The sequence below is a fragment of the Dipodomys merriami genome, unplaced genomic scaffold (genome assembly GCF_024711535.1).
Source record: "Dipodomys merriami isolate MVZ:Mamm:240054 unplaced genomic scaffold, mDipMer1.0.p SCAF_249, whole genome shotgun sequence".
Classification (NCBI taxonomy): domain Eukaryota; kingdom Metazoa; phylum Chordata; class Mammalia; order Rodentia; family Heteromyidae; genus Dipodomys; species Dipodomys merriami.
This window is the reverse complement of record NW_027203926.1, coordinates 512,249-526,832: the sequence shown is the minus strand read 5'-3', so window position 1 is coordinate 526,832 and position 14,584 is coordinate 512,249. Positions and strand designations below refer to the sequence as shown.

The 14,584-nt window shown below is 37.5% G+C and overlaps 1 non-coding gene and 1 pseudogene across 1 annotated transcript; both read left to right on the top strand.

Annotated features, from left to right (window-relative positions):
- Nucleotides 1-332: 332 nt before the first annotated feature.
- On the top strand, nucleotides 333-8,529 carry LOC138836089 (cytochrome P450 2C26-like; annotated as a pseudogene).
- On the top strand, nucleotides 2,822-2,928 carry LOC138836132 (U6 spliceosomal RNA). Its single transcript, XR_011374913.1, has one exon. It is a non-coding gene; the product is annotated as a U6 spliceosomal RNA (small nuclear RNA).
- Nucleotides 8,530-14,584: the final 6,055 nt, after the last annotated feature.

Below are 14,584 nucleotides of genomic sequence, written 5' to 3'. Positions count from 1 at the left end.
TTTCAAGGAGCATTTCACATGACCGTTGGCTGGATTCTCTGTTAATATTAGTATACTGAAAGGAAATAAAGAAAGGACTCCTTCCTGCTTACAAAGACCAGATGTTTACACTAATCCAAATGCAATAATAATAGTTTGATATGTGCTTTAAGTAAGGAAATAGATGCAGAGAATAAACTTGATAAAATTGTACACATTTTTATGATCAAAGACATAGAAGAGTAAAAAGTTCCCTATCTGATTAAGGATATTTACAAAATCTATTGAAGGTATCATTTTGGGAGTGAGGTAGTAAAGCCTCTTGACTTCCCTTGTGGGAAAGAAGAATTACCATGACCACCAGTCTTTCCAGCACTGTCCTGGACACCCTAGCAGGTACAGTAAAGTGTTCAAAAGAAGCTAAATATCTGGCACTGATGGCTCCTTCCTGTTATCCTAGCTACTTCACCATTGCTCCTTTCCACAGTTTCACATCAATCTATTAATATCCATGCAAAAAAATTCCCTTGGCAGTCTTTACAAGATTAACAAACTGAACATGTATCATTAACACCTATGAATAGCCAAACAATTTCAAAGATGTAGAACAAAATCAGAAGACATATACTGCCAGACATGAGACCTGTGTCCAAGTTTTAACAACCCCAAACTGGAAGCAGCTGAAAAATCTATTAAGCTGAAACATGTAGGAGTTTTATATTTACTCTTCTTCTGTTTGCAGAGAATTGAGATTATTCTGTGGATCTAGGAACATGAAGAGCACTGAGGTAGAGCATAGACAAAAGTTGCGTACTTTGGGAATGATGTAGCCTTCAATTTTCCACTGGAACACTAAAACTGGTTTCTACACAAAAGCTTGTTTACCCCCAGCTTCTCCTCCGCCATCTTCCTCCAGACTCCTACATTCTATTTCTGTCCCCTGCATGTAGGACAGGAGCCACATGTCCTACACAGATGCTATGCTTCATGAGATCCAGAGACACATTGTTCTCATACCCAACAACTGGCCCCATGCAATGACCCGTGATGTTAAATTCAGAGACTACATCATTCCCAAGGTGAGCTTGTTCCTTCTCTGCTGAGCCTCAGTAGGGAGCCTGAGTTCCTGAGTTCACTGTGGGATTCTCCTGCACATCACATGAGAGAGCTGCGAAAGTCTCACAGTTGGCTGCTCAGGAGAGTTTGTATTATAATAAGTTTGGGGTTGTATATCCATGCAATAATATCCATGGTATCTGGCACTGTGAACTTTCCAATTTTGTTCTGCCCTTAAATTCTTTTTGTTTGGGGGTCTTCTTCGTTTCTTCATCTTTTTCTTTCTCCCACCTTCACCTCCACCTCTTCTTCCTCCTCCTCCTCCTCCTCCTCTTCTCCTCCTCCTCCTCCTCCACTTCCTCCTCCCTTTCTTCCTCCTCTTTCTCCTCCCTCTTATTCTTCTGTTTCTATACTTTTTTAAAATTTCCAAATGAATGCACAAGCTTATTTTTTTAATCAATTTCTCAAAATGTTCTGCTGGGATGTTTCTTATGCCTACAGTAAAGGTCTAGATAAATTTTGGGGAAAATGTTACCTTGATTTCTTCAATACATGAACGAGTCATGTTTCCAATTTGCCTATTCTTTACTTTATTTTCCAAGTAATATTTTATTTTCAATAGAGCCAATCACAAATATATTCATATTTCTCTAAATATTTAGTGTTTTGACTGTTATTATTTTATTTTTATGTTGGCCTTGTGGCTTGAACTCAGGGCCTATCCCCTGTCTATGAGCTCACTTCCTCAAAGCTAGTGATCTACCAGTATGTGCTACGGTGCCATTTCCAGTTTTCTGGTGGTTAGCTGGAGATAAGAGATTCATGGGCTTTCCTGTCTGAACTGGCTTTGAACCATGATCCTCAGATCTCAGCCTCCTGAGTAGCTAGTATTACAGACATGAGCCACCAGTTCCTGGATTGATTGTTATTATTTTTATGGTGCCTTTCCTATCATTTGTACCTGAAATATAGAAATGTAATTGGTTTAAACATTCTGATTACCTCATAATAACTGTAGACTTGTTTGGAATTTTAGGGTGTATTACCATAATATCTGGGTTAATAATTTATGCTTGCTTTTCCTCTTCTTTCCTATTCTATAATTTTGCTTTGTTGAAATTTTGCACTGCAGACAGCATTTATGATTGTCAGGAACAATTTTAAGCTTGATATTTCACAGTAAAGTTTGGTATCTTAAGTAGATTTTGGAAGTTTTTAAAAAAATAACATTAGGGAAGTTTACTCTGTACTGTTATTTATGTATGAATTTTGAACATGAATATGATTATATTTTGAGTCAGATCTATTCTCTGTAATGATTCTTCTTCTTTTTATTTTTTTATTATAAAAGTGATGTGCAGAGGGGTTACAGTTACATGTCAGATAGAGTACATTTCTTCTTAGATAATGCCACTCCTTCCATGGCTCTCTCAGTTTTTCCCTTTCATCCCCACCCACAAGTTGTAGTTCATTTTCAACACAGTGTCTAGTGAGTTCCACTGTTTCATTTGTTGATCCTGTGTCCCTCCATTCTGTTCCCCCTTACATTCCCAGAGAAAGATAAATGAACAAACAGAACCAAATGGAAAGAAAACAAAAGCAGCAAAAAACAAAAACTCTTGTTTACATTTCCTGCAGTTCATTCCAATAAACATATTACTTTGTATGATCAGATGCACATAGACATTAAACCTTTGTGTTCCTTTCCTAAAAGTATCCTTATGTGGTCTCACTATGTATGAACGCCTGGGATTCTTCTTTTTATATGTTTAAAAATTTTAGTGTGGTGCTGGCTTAGACAGCACATATGGTAAAATGGGAACAATACAGAGAAAATTAGCATGACCCCTGTGCAGGGGTGACAGTCATATTTGTGAAGCGTTCCATATTTTTATCAAAACAAATACCAGGAAATGGAAACATTGGAGTAGGGACAAATGGGGGCACAGGAATGGAGGGAGGAAGGGTAAGGCACTGTATTCTGGATGGCAAAGTAGCAGGGTATAAAATCAAATGGCTTTTCTGTATGCCAACAATGAGAAAAGCGTGGCTGAAATCAGGAAAGCAACTCCATTCATAATAGCCCCACAAAAAATAAAATACCTAAGAATTAACTTAACCAAAGACATGAAGGACATCTATGATGAAAAGTTTAAAAACCTGAAAAAGGAAAGCAAAACAGAACTTAGAAGGTGGAAAAACCTCCCATGCTCCTGAATTGGAAGGATCAACATCATGAAAATGGCAATACGTCCCAAGGCTGTCTACAAATTCAATATTCCAAGCTCATTCTTCAAGGAAATAGAAGAGGCAATTCAAAAATTCATATGGAACAATAAAAGACCTCGAATAGCAAAAATGATCCTTAACAGAAAGAACAGTGCTTGGAAGAATATCAATACCAAATTTCAAACTCTACTACAAAGCCATAGTAATCAAAACAGCTTGGTATTGGCCACAAGAATAGACCTCAGGACCAATGGAATAGAATTGAAAATCCAGAAATGAACCCATAAACCTATAGCCATCTAATCTTCTATAAGGGAGCTAAAAAAAATGGAATGGTGCTGGAAAAATTAATCACTTGTAGAAAACTAAAGCTCGATCCTTATATATCACCCTGCACCAGAATCAACTCTAAATGGTCCAAAGACCTCGGAGTCAAAGCAGACACTCTGAAAACATTACAGAATGGAATAGAAGCCCTAGGTTTCCTTGGCACAGGCCGAAATTTTCTTAATAGAGACCCAGAAACACAACAAATCAAAGAAAGGTTGGACAAATGGGACTGCATGAAATTTCAGAGTTTCTGCATGGCAAAAGACATAGCTAGCAAGATCAATAGAAAGCCCACAGATTGGGAGAAGATCTTCACTAGCCATACAATGGACAAGGGTCTCATACCTAAAATTTACCTGGAGCTCAAAAAATTAAATCCCCTAACAACAAATCCTCATAGATGGGTAGTTGTTGACTACCTATCCTCCTTGCTTTTAATGTTTCTGCTGTTGAGAAATCTGGTGTTATGCTGATGGGCTTGCCACCATGGAAGACTTGTTGGTTTTCAGTACTCTTTAATTTCTTCTGAATGTTTAGTGTTTGACTATAATGTGTCATGGAGTGATTCTTTTCTGATATGATCTGTTTGCTGCCCTAAAGGCCTCCTGCACTTGGATTGCTAAAGATTTAGGAAATATTCTCCTATTATATTATTGAATATAGTTCCTATTCCTTTAGCATTGGCTTCTTCCCATTCCTCTATGCCTATATTACATAGGTTGGATTTTTCAAGTTTCCCAGTTCTTCATTTGACCATTCTAATATATTTACTATTTGGTCCACTCTTTTCTATTGAGTTTTTTTATTTGATTTATATAGCTTTACATTTCCAAAATTTCAGTTTAATTTTTAATGTTTCTGTATCTTTATTGAACTTCTTATTGATATATTGCATTGTTTGTCTTACTTCATTCAGCTGTGTATTTATATCCTCTTCAAATTCACTTATTTTATATCTGTTCTTTTTATTTTATTGAAATAATTTTTCTTGTAATCATGCTTTTGAGTTCTTTGGGCTTTAATCTTCTTCAATATCCTTTTTGTCTATTGCTATAGAACTGTTACACTTTGGAGATACTTGCCTTTAATCCATATTTTCTGTGTAGTTATTTATTGGTTCTGAAGCCAGTTCATTTGTTGGAAGTCTTCATGACCTGTGGACCAAAAGATTGAACTAAGTGATTTTAACTAAGGTATCTGTTACCTCTGTATAACTATTTTGTTGGTCATAGGCCTTGAACTCACTGTCCCTGACGTTTTTAGCTTAAAGCTAGTGCTCTACCCCTTTGAGCCACAGCACCATGCTGGTTTTCTGGTGGTTAATTGGAGACACTCTCAAAGACTTTCTTGCCTGTGCTGGCTTTGAAATGCAGTCCTCAGATCTCAGCCTCCTGGGTAGCTATAATTATAGGTGTGAGCCTCTGGCACATGGCTTTATATACATACATATATATACATATATACATACATATGTGTGTGTGTGTGTGTGTGTGTATGTGTATGCATAGGTCTATATAGATCTAGATATATATGTATAGATCTATATAGATCTAAGTATATATAGATATAGATCTATCTATCTATATAATTTGCTTAGTTATCTATGTGTATTGTTGGCAGGGCACAACTATATTGACATCACTGACATCTGTGTTACATGACCCAAAGGAATTCCCCAGCCCAGAGATGTTTGACCCTGGCCACTTTCTGGATGAAAGTGGTAATTTTAAGAAAAGTTAGCCGGGCGCTGGTGGCTCACGCCTATAATCCTAGCTACTCAGGAGGCTGAGATCTGAGGATCGAGGTTCAAAGCCAGCCCGGGCAGGAGAGACCGTGAGACTCCTATCTCCAATAAACCACTAGAAAACCGGAAGTGGCGCTGCAGCTCAAGTGGTAGAGCGCTCGCCTTGAGCTGAAGAGCTGAGGGACAGTGCTCAGGCCCAGAGATCAAGCCCCACGACCTACAAAAGAAAAAAGAAAAAAGAAAAGTGACTACTTCATGCCTTTCTCATCAGGTAAAAAAAAAAAAATATTGCTATACCTCAAAATAACTTTGGTGGAAGTTGGGTTCAGTTGGAACTTATATGAAGCTTTCTTTGGGGCTGGTGTATTTGCCCTAAGCTCATGATTAAGAGCAGCACTATGCAGTTTCCTTGTTCATGATGCATCCTCACTGTTGGACCAGATTAGTGAAGCTTCAGTTTGTCTGTGCATTTCTTCCAAGTTGAGCAAGGTAAAGCATAGATTCTTTGCATTCTTTCTTTACATATATCATAATGCTCTCTTCCTAAAGAGTAATCCTCATTTAGACTGTCCCTCCCACATGTTTTGTGGCATTTGTCACCCTTAAGTTCCTCTATAGAATGAGGTGTTTCCCAAAAGACAAAGAAGAGCACTGAGGACATCAAGTGAAAAGCAATCACAGATTACAAGACCTCAGGATTTGTGGGGGAGTATTAACTAATTTATCACTTTCTTGAACTAAATTATTAAACAGAAAGTGGCATAAGCAGAATTTTAAGACATTTAAGATACTTCAAAGGGGACAGAGAGTAGATGGAAGACAGAGCAGATCTTTTCTAAGACAGTCATGGACCATAAGAACAGAACATTTACTCTCAATCAACAGTGTCAGGGTCAAGTAATCTTATGGACATCTTATGAGGAACATTTGTTATATATCCGACAATGATCATGGAGAACTCTTCTCTTCTTTCAATCCAAGATGTGTCCTGGACACACCTGTAGAATGTGTGCTGTGTGTCTGGCCAGGGAGCAACCTTTCTTCTCTGAGGCTGTGACTTTTTGTTTGTTCATTTGTTTGTTTTGTTTTGTTGTTTTTTTTTTTGTCAGTTGTGGGGTTTGAAGTCAGAGCTTGGGCCCTGTCTCTGACCTTTATTGCTTCGGTGTTCTACCACTTTGAGCCACAGCTGTACTTCTGTGTGTGTGTGTGTGTGTGTGTGTGTGTGTGTGTGTGTGTGTGTGTGTGTGTGTGTGTGTGTGTGTGTGTGTGTGTGTGTTTAATTGAAGATAAGGGTTTCAGGGACTTTCTTACCCCAGGCTCACTTCTAATCATGATCCCTGGATCTCAACTTACTGAGAGCTAGGATTGTAGGTATGAGTCACTAGCACCCAGCTAATAACATGACCTTTGACATCTGCTTTACATCTGTCATGTAGATATCATGGGGGGAAAGCAGCAATCTTTCTTTAAAACTTCACTTGGTTTACACAAAGGGAAACATTTTAAATAATGAGAAAATTATGCTTTCAAATGATTTTGAGTTTCAGTGAAAATTTGAACACATTTGGGAAACAATAAGGGCAAAATTTTATTGCTTGGAGAGACACAAAGAGTACAAAAAAGGACATGAAATGTGGTCTGTGTCTTGATGTTTGTAGGGAAAATGTATCATAGCCAAAAGGAATTTCATGATATAATATTTAAGCTTAGGTACTGTAGGCTGGTAAAATGGACAGTTGGGCTGTCAATATTATAATGCATTAAGTATTCATTATTTTTCTGGGGACAGTTCACATGAGCAATATAAATGTGTTTTCTTAGAAAAACACAGATGTCTCTAAAACAAAGTTTATCATAGAAACCTGAAACTCAAATTTTTATAAATAAAATAATGAAACCTTGATTAAAGTTGTAATAATTCAAAATCTATTATTATTTTAATTTCTCGCCAAATTTCATGAAGGAATTATTAGCATCCCCATTTAATATATGAAGACACTAAGGCTCAGATAGTTTAAGTAACTCAGCTACATGGGTAGTTAGTGACAGAGTCAAGATTTGACTTCTGAATTGACTATGAAAGCAATGTTTCTCGCCACTACTTCCATGTGGTGAATTCCCCTTGGAGTCACAGGTAAGTCTATGTCTACCACCCCTGTGTGTATATTACTCTATAGATACAAAGGTTTGGAGGGAAATGCCAAAATACATGGTCACAGGCCTTCTAGGTAAGTATGGATAATACTAAGAAAGAACTAATGGGAGTAGGCCTTCATGTTAAGGACAAACTGTATTAAATTCTCATCTCAACCACAGGAAAAAAATACTATTGGAAGACAAGTCTTCCAGAATTATGATCCCTCCATTTAGCAGGGAACATATTAGAGTAACCGACATAATAATTCAGCAAGCCCCAACTAGCTTAGAGTGTAAGAGAAAAGGGGGAAGAGAGGAGGAAAAATTTTTAAAGAGCATTTATCATATAGAAATATTTAATAAAATGTTTACATGAAGATGGTAATCAGTTTTTTTATATAATTTGGTTTGGTATGATTTCTTTCGGATGTATATTTTTAGAGAGGATCTTAAAAATGTAACCCAAAGTAGTTACCAACTCAAGATTCTTCTGTCTTAGCCTCCTGTGCTAGATTTACAAGTGTGTGTGTGTATGTGTGTGTGTGTGCGTGTGTGTATGAGAGAGAGAGAGAGAGAGAGAGTGTGTGTATATGTGTGCTGCCATTCTCAGATTTTTTAAAAACCAAATGTATTAGTGAAGATTGCATATTCCCTGGTATCTGTACAACTTTCCTCCTCCCCATGCATTCGGTAATTCACTGAAGGAACATTGACATTTACCAGTTACAATTGCAATGCTTCATATGCTCACACTTATATACATGGAGTCCTTTCCTGCTTTCATTTTTTTAAACAAAAATTTCAGGCAAACAGATTTGTGCTGGAGAAGGCCTGGCCCACATGGGGCTGTTTTTATTCCTGACCACCATTCTACAGAACTTCAACCTGAAATCTCTGTGGATCCACACGACCTTGATGACACTCCAGTTCTGAATGGGTTTGCCTCCTTGCCACCTTCATACAAGCTCTGCTTTATTCCAGTGTAAAGAAGAGCTCTGCTGTCTGGCTCCAGCTGTGCAGCAATCTGCAGTTCCCTCCTCTGAGCCACCACTCACCTCCTTCCCCTGCCAGGAATGCTTTCCTGTCCTCCCTTCTCACATCTCCCCTCTCCCTCCCAATCAAGCAAGATCCATTCTCCATTTAGGAGGGTTTTCTGTGTCACTGAACTATCATATCTGTAGTCCCCAATGATTTATAATAATTTTATTCACTACCCCACATGCTAATACTTATCTAATGCTGATTTACTAATATACTAGTATCGCAAAACAATAAAATGATTACCAGGTGACAACTCAGACTCCTTTTTCTATATTATCCATAATAAATATATTTTTTTTCATGCCTGGGGTCATTCTTGGACTGTCCTACTTTGTTTAAAATTCAGTGAAGCAATGAAACAAAATAGAGTGCCATGTTGTCCCCATTATGGCAAGCACTGGGAACGGGAAGGGGAAGATGATAAGAAAACTCCTTGGGTATGTCACCTGTCATATCTGGAGATGTGGATTTAGTGAAAAAAAGCAATGACCAGAAGCAGCTCCTGCTGTAGGAAAATACCATGAGACACAGATATAGACAGCAATAAACACTCTTTGCTTTGGTTTTAGTGTGAACAAAAAATAAAAATGGAAATAATCTTCTTAATTGATGTTTCCAACTGGAAGCTTGATATGAATTTATACTTTCATATCTGCTCTACTATTTTTATTGGTGTACATCACTTGTACATTTTAACATGTTTCATACATGTGTATCACATACAGTGACAGTACCATTTTTTCATTCATTTTTGGCAGTACTAAGGTTTAAATTCAGTGTTTTGTTCTTCCTAGACAAGAATTCTACTGATTGGACCATATCCTGCATCTACTTTTCTACTTTCTACACATTGTTTTACACTCTACATAAATGTGATGACAATTATAATAATGGCACTGAAATCACTTCTCCCATTTCATTTTTCAAACATTCACAGTTGTTCATCTAACACACAATTTCCCTTTCCTTTTACCTTGTCATGTATCACATGAGAAGTAACATCATTCATCAAGTCTGCCAGACACATTCACCAGAGGAGGTCTCTTGACTCAGCAATTTTTAAGCTAATATATTAATGCCTGGATGCATATACAATCTGTACATATGTCTGAATAGTTATACATGATTATATATACAATATGTGTTTATATAGGATATACACACAGTATGCATGGTTTTTCATAATTTTGGGCTCACTACAAATGTATATTGAACAGGTACTGGTAACTCATGCTTCTAATCCTAGCTACTCAAGAGGCTAACATTGGAGGATCATGGTTCAAAGCCTGCCCACACAGGAAAGTCTATGAGACTTTTCTTATCTCCAATTAATCATCAAAATGCCAGAAGTGGTGTTGTGGTTTGACTGATAAAGCATGTTCTTGAATTATAAAGCTCAGGGACAGTGTCCAGGTGCTGCATTGAGCTCCAGGACCTGCTCTTCAGGCCCTAAAAAGGTATTTTGTACAATTTGCTGTTTTCCTGTTGAAAAGATGCCAGTCAAACCATCAAGTTATGGGGAAAATTGGATATGATATTTTATATTTGAATTAATTCATAAAAATATAAAAATTATATTTATGGAGCCCCATGCTTTTATTTTTTGGAATTGGAGTTTGAACTCAGAATCTCACACTTGTTAGGCATCCTTTCTTGTTTGGTGTTCTACCACTTGAAACATGCCTGCAGCCTGATTTGCTAGTAGTTTTGTTGATGGAGTGTCATGTAAATTTCTGCCAGGTCTGGCTTCAAACTGTAATCCTCCAGATCTCAGCCTTCTGAGTAGTTAATATTACAGGTAAGAGCCACTGGGCCCAAGTTTCATGTTACATTTTTAATAATTGCACACACCATGCTGTATTTAAATCAGGTAACTAGGTATAATTATTGGAACAATCATTATGTTGTATATCATTTATCTATTGTAAACCCCTTTTTTTGCATCAAGAAGAGAGTGGGAATACTCTTAGGGAATAAAGTAAATAATCTATAAAAGAGCCATCAAGTTTAGTTTATGCAAAATAAAAGACCTTGGTCTCTCAGTGTTGAGTGAGATTCCAATAGTTTAGAATTCAGAGCTTTGTGAGTTGCAAACACTATTTCATGAATGAACTAAAAAAACCATTACTGCTTAGTTTTGTCCTGGATAAAGAGTTCATTCATCATAAACTGTTTGCAAGTTCTCAAGATGAAAAAAGCTGAATGTTCCTAACCCCCATTTTAATCAATGGATACTGCAATTATGAAACTCTTAACTTGTTTTGAGTGTCAAGGATTAGCATGAATACTGAAAAACAGTACAAACTCAGAGAATATTTAACTTGTTTTAACCAAATGATTTAACCACAGTGCAACTTATGAGACTTGGTGTTTATGGGTTCTGACCATTCCTCTACCACTTGCCATTCAATAGATTTTGTTTTGTTTTAAAGACAGCCAGGGATCCAGAGGAAGGTTTATCAGTTATCAGTTAGGAAGTTAAATATTTCCAAGCCCCAAATTCTCAACTCATTTAAAGAATTCTATCAGTAACAGTGCTTTAACAATATTTAACAATGTTTAAGCAATTTAAAAATGTTTAATTTCCACCCAGTTGAGATTTTGGCAGTAATATCAGTTCCAACTTGTGCACTTTGGTCCCATTAGAAGAAAGTTTGCCAGCACCATCTTCCAAAGTTTTTCTTTGTGTTTTCCTAGAAGTTTCCTAGAAGTTTCACTTTTAAATTTATATTAGTGACTATTTTCAGGCTAAATGTTACTTCTAGTATAAGGTATTACTCAAGCTTCCTATTTTTCCTGTTATTTATGAATTTGAAATTGTTTGAATCATTTTTATAACTAAAGAAACAGTTTTATATATGTTAAAAACATTCAACAGATGATTTTAAATGAAATTATAGACATGATATATTATACATGTATGACATACAATTTTTCCTTTCTCTGTATTAAAAAGAAATTAAATCTAGCCAGGCTCAGGGGCTTACATCTCTAACCTGAACTATTTGGAGGCAGAGAGCAGAAGGATCATGGTTCAAGGCCAATAAGAGAAACAAAGTTAGGAAGAACTCATCTCAACAAAAAAACTACTGAGTGTGGTGGGGCAAACCTGCGATCTCAGCTATACTAGAAATAAGTAGTAGGACTGCTATGCAAAGCTGGCCCTGGGAAGAATTACAAGACCTTATCTGGAGAAATAATAGAAGAAAAAAAAGGTTTTGAGTTTGACTCAGATGTAAGGCCCTGAGTTTAACCCTAATACTGCAAAGGAAACAAAACAAAAACAAAAATTACCAACAAAACATACCTATAGTGTCAAAAACCACTTTATACTATGTCTGCCTGTCTGTCTATCTTACCTATCTATCTATCTATCTATCTATCTATCTATCTACACTTCAATGATTCAGTATCTATGGGCTAAGAAGGGTTTCTCTACCAGTAATAACAGCATTTATACTCAGAATTTCTCATTAACACAAGGATATTATCTAATATAAATCATATATTTAAACCTTAGTATTTCTTCAATAGTCATATACCCTTTTAATTCTTTTGAAATCCAGGTTGCAATTAAAGGGCAGGTCTACAATGGGGTCTATATAGTGTGTCATTTCGGCTTCCAGTAATCAGAAAGCATTAATTTCCCCTGGTTTGTTGTTTGTTTTCTGTGTGTTGACCTTACTGAAGAGTCCCAGCCAGTCATTTGAAATGCTCCTGAGGCTGGCTATGTGTGACTGTTTTTTAGAAATTAATTTACAGTTATGCATTTGGAAAAAATCCAAACTAAATCCTACATATCTCTCATGCCTGTCTCAATAATTTTGAGAGGCAGACATATGTTATCTAGGCTATTATTAGTTATGCCAGTTCTTCATGTGTTGAGGTGGTATCTGTCTGATATCTCTATTGCAGAATGCAATCTATGTACTTATATATAATAAATACATAATACATAATTAAATAAAGTAATTAATAAAATAATACATAATTAATAAGACCATGATACATAATTAATAAAAATGCTCTGTACAAAATTAATAAAAGTATGTGATAAAGTGCTTCAATTCTGCTTACTAAATCACTCACTCATTTAACTTTTTCCTTGCCTGAACTGATAATCCTCCCCTGAATTATTTCAAAATCATGAGATTTCTAATTCTATCATCCCTTTAGTTTTGTTCAAGTCATCTTATTTCTAATAAATATCAACACCCACATTGTATATTAAGGGAAATAGACTAGAAGGCAATGAAAAACAGTAGTGTTATATTGGTTTTTGACCTTGCTATCATTCCAGAAGATGTTAACAATTAGCAAATGCTCATCTGTGAAAGATCTTATGGTCACATACGCCAACCATTTAGGTGCAAATAAAGTCTTCCACTTGACTCCATATTGCACATGCAAAAGATATGAAACTGAAGTGATGAATTAAACCAGCAGCAGCCAGCAGACACCAGGGCCAGAGCTCAATGATAAGAAGACATTCAGAAGTTAGGGCAACAGATACTTAGTATTTCAACTGTGAAGGGAGGGCATTTCAGTAAAATGACTGCCACTAGTCTCAGACTCATTCCTGTTTGTTACATGATTTGCTGCTTCTGTTTGGATGTTTTTTTTTTCTTTAACACTCAAAGCATTGAACTAGTTGGTTTGCATGCATCTTTCAGCTCTATGACTATATATAACAAGGCTTATTTGTTGTTTCCAGGGCACAGCCATAGTAATATGACTGACATTGTGCTGTATGACCACAAGGAATTCCCCAACCCAGAGATGTTCGACCCTGGCCACTTTCTAGATGACAATGGCAACTTTAAGAAAAGCAACTACTTCATGCCTTTCTCATCAGGTACCTCAGGTGACAAGTATCAATAGTTATGGTTATAGTATAGGCAAGGAGTGAATATTTCTCTTTTTTATTTCTAGGAAAACGGATTTGTGAGGGAGAAGGCCTGGCTCACATGGAGCTGTTTTTATTCCTAACCACTATTTTACAGAACTTTCAACTGACATCAATGGTTAACCAAAGGTCCTTGATACTACCCCAGTTGCCAATGGATTTGATTCTGTGCCACCTTCGTACTGAAGAGTTAAAAGTGGCCTCATTTCGAAGCAGTAACTCTGTTGCTCATATTAACCTTGGGCCCTCCTGAATTTCAGAAACTGTCTTGTTTGTGCTGAAACTGCTAAACCATAGATTACTTGAACAAAGCTACTCTGAAGTCAGGCCCCACTTCGTACTATAGCTGGCCTTCAGGAGATGACCAAGCTGGCCCAAGATAAACAGACCACCAATTACTCCCTGCCAAGCTTTAACTGCTCTGGAATGTCCAGATGGCCCATTGAGACCCAGACAGTTTGATAACTCCCTACTACCTCTTATCACCTTGCAATGCCCTGCTGACGCCTCTAGTTGCTGTAAATTTGTCAGTCTGTGATTTTTTTTTCTCTCCTTCTCCTTTTGTAACTTTGTAGTTTTTGCCTTTATAAACCCTGTGACATTTCAGCTCGGGGCTCTCCTCCTAAGCTCCGCTGAGTCGGTGTGTGGGACGAGGCCAGAGCTGCAGCCCGCCTGAATAAAGCCTTGCTTTTGCATTTCGGAACGTCTGACTCTCGGTGGTCTTCTTGGTGAGGGTCCTGCGACGGGGGGTACAACATATTAGTGGGGGCTCGTCCGGGATGCCCCCAAAGACCCCCGAGACCCCAGACTCCGAAGGTAAGAAAACAGTGCTGCTAATTTGTCTTGTCCTGTCGATTGTGTTTGTGTGTTTGGCTTACACTTGAGGACGGCAGCTCCGACTTGTACTTGAAGTGTTGTCGAAGCGGACGGGCTTGTACGGCAACCCTGGAGGAAATGGGAGACGTCCCAGATCCTCACTTGAAGGGGGACCCCTGGAACCCCAAGTTGTAGGGCGTGAGTCAGTTTGGTCTTTGACCAGAACTGACTGAAGGGCCTCCTAACCGAGGCTCAACCCGCCCACCTTGAACTTGGGTCTGCTCCCTCTGTCCCTTCACAGAGGGCAGCAGATCAACTTGGGTCTGCCCCTTCTGTTCATTCACAGA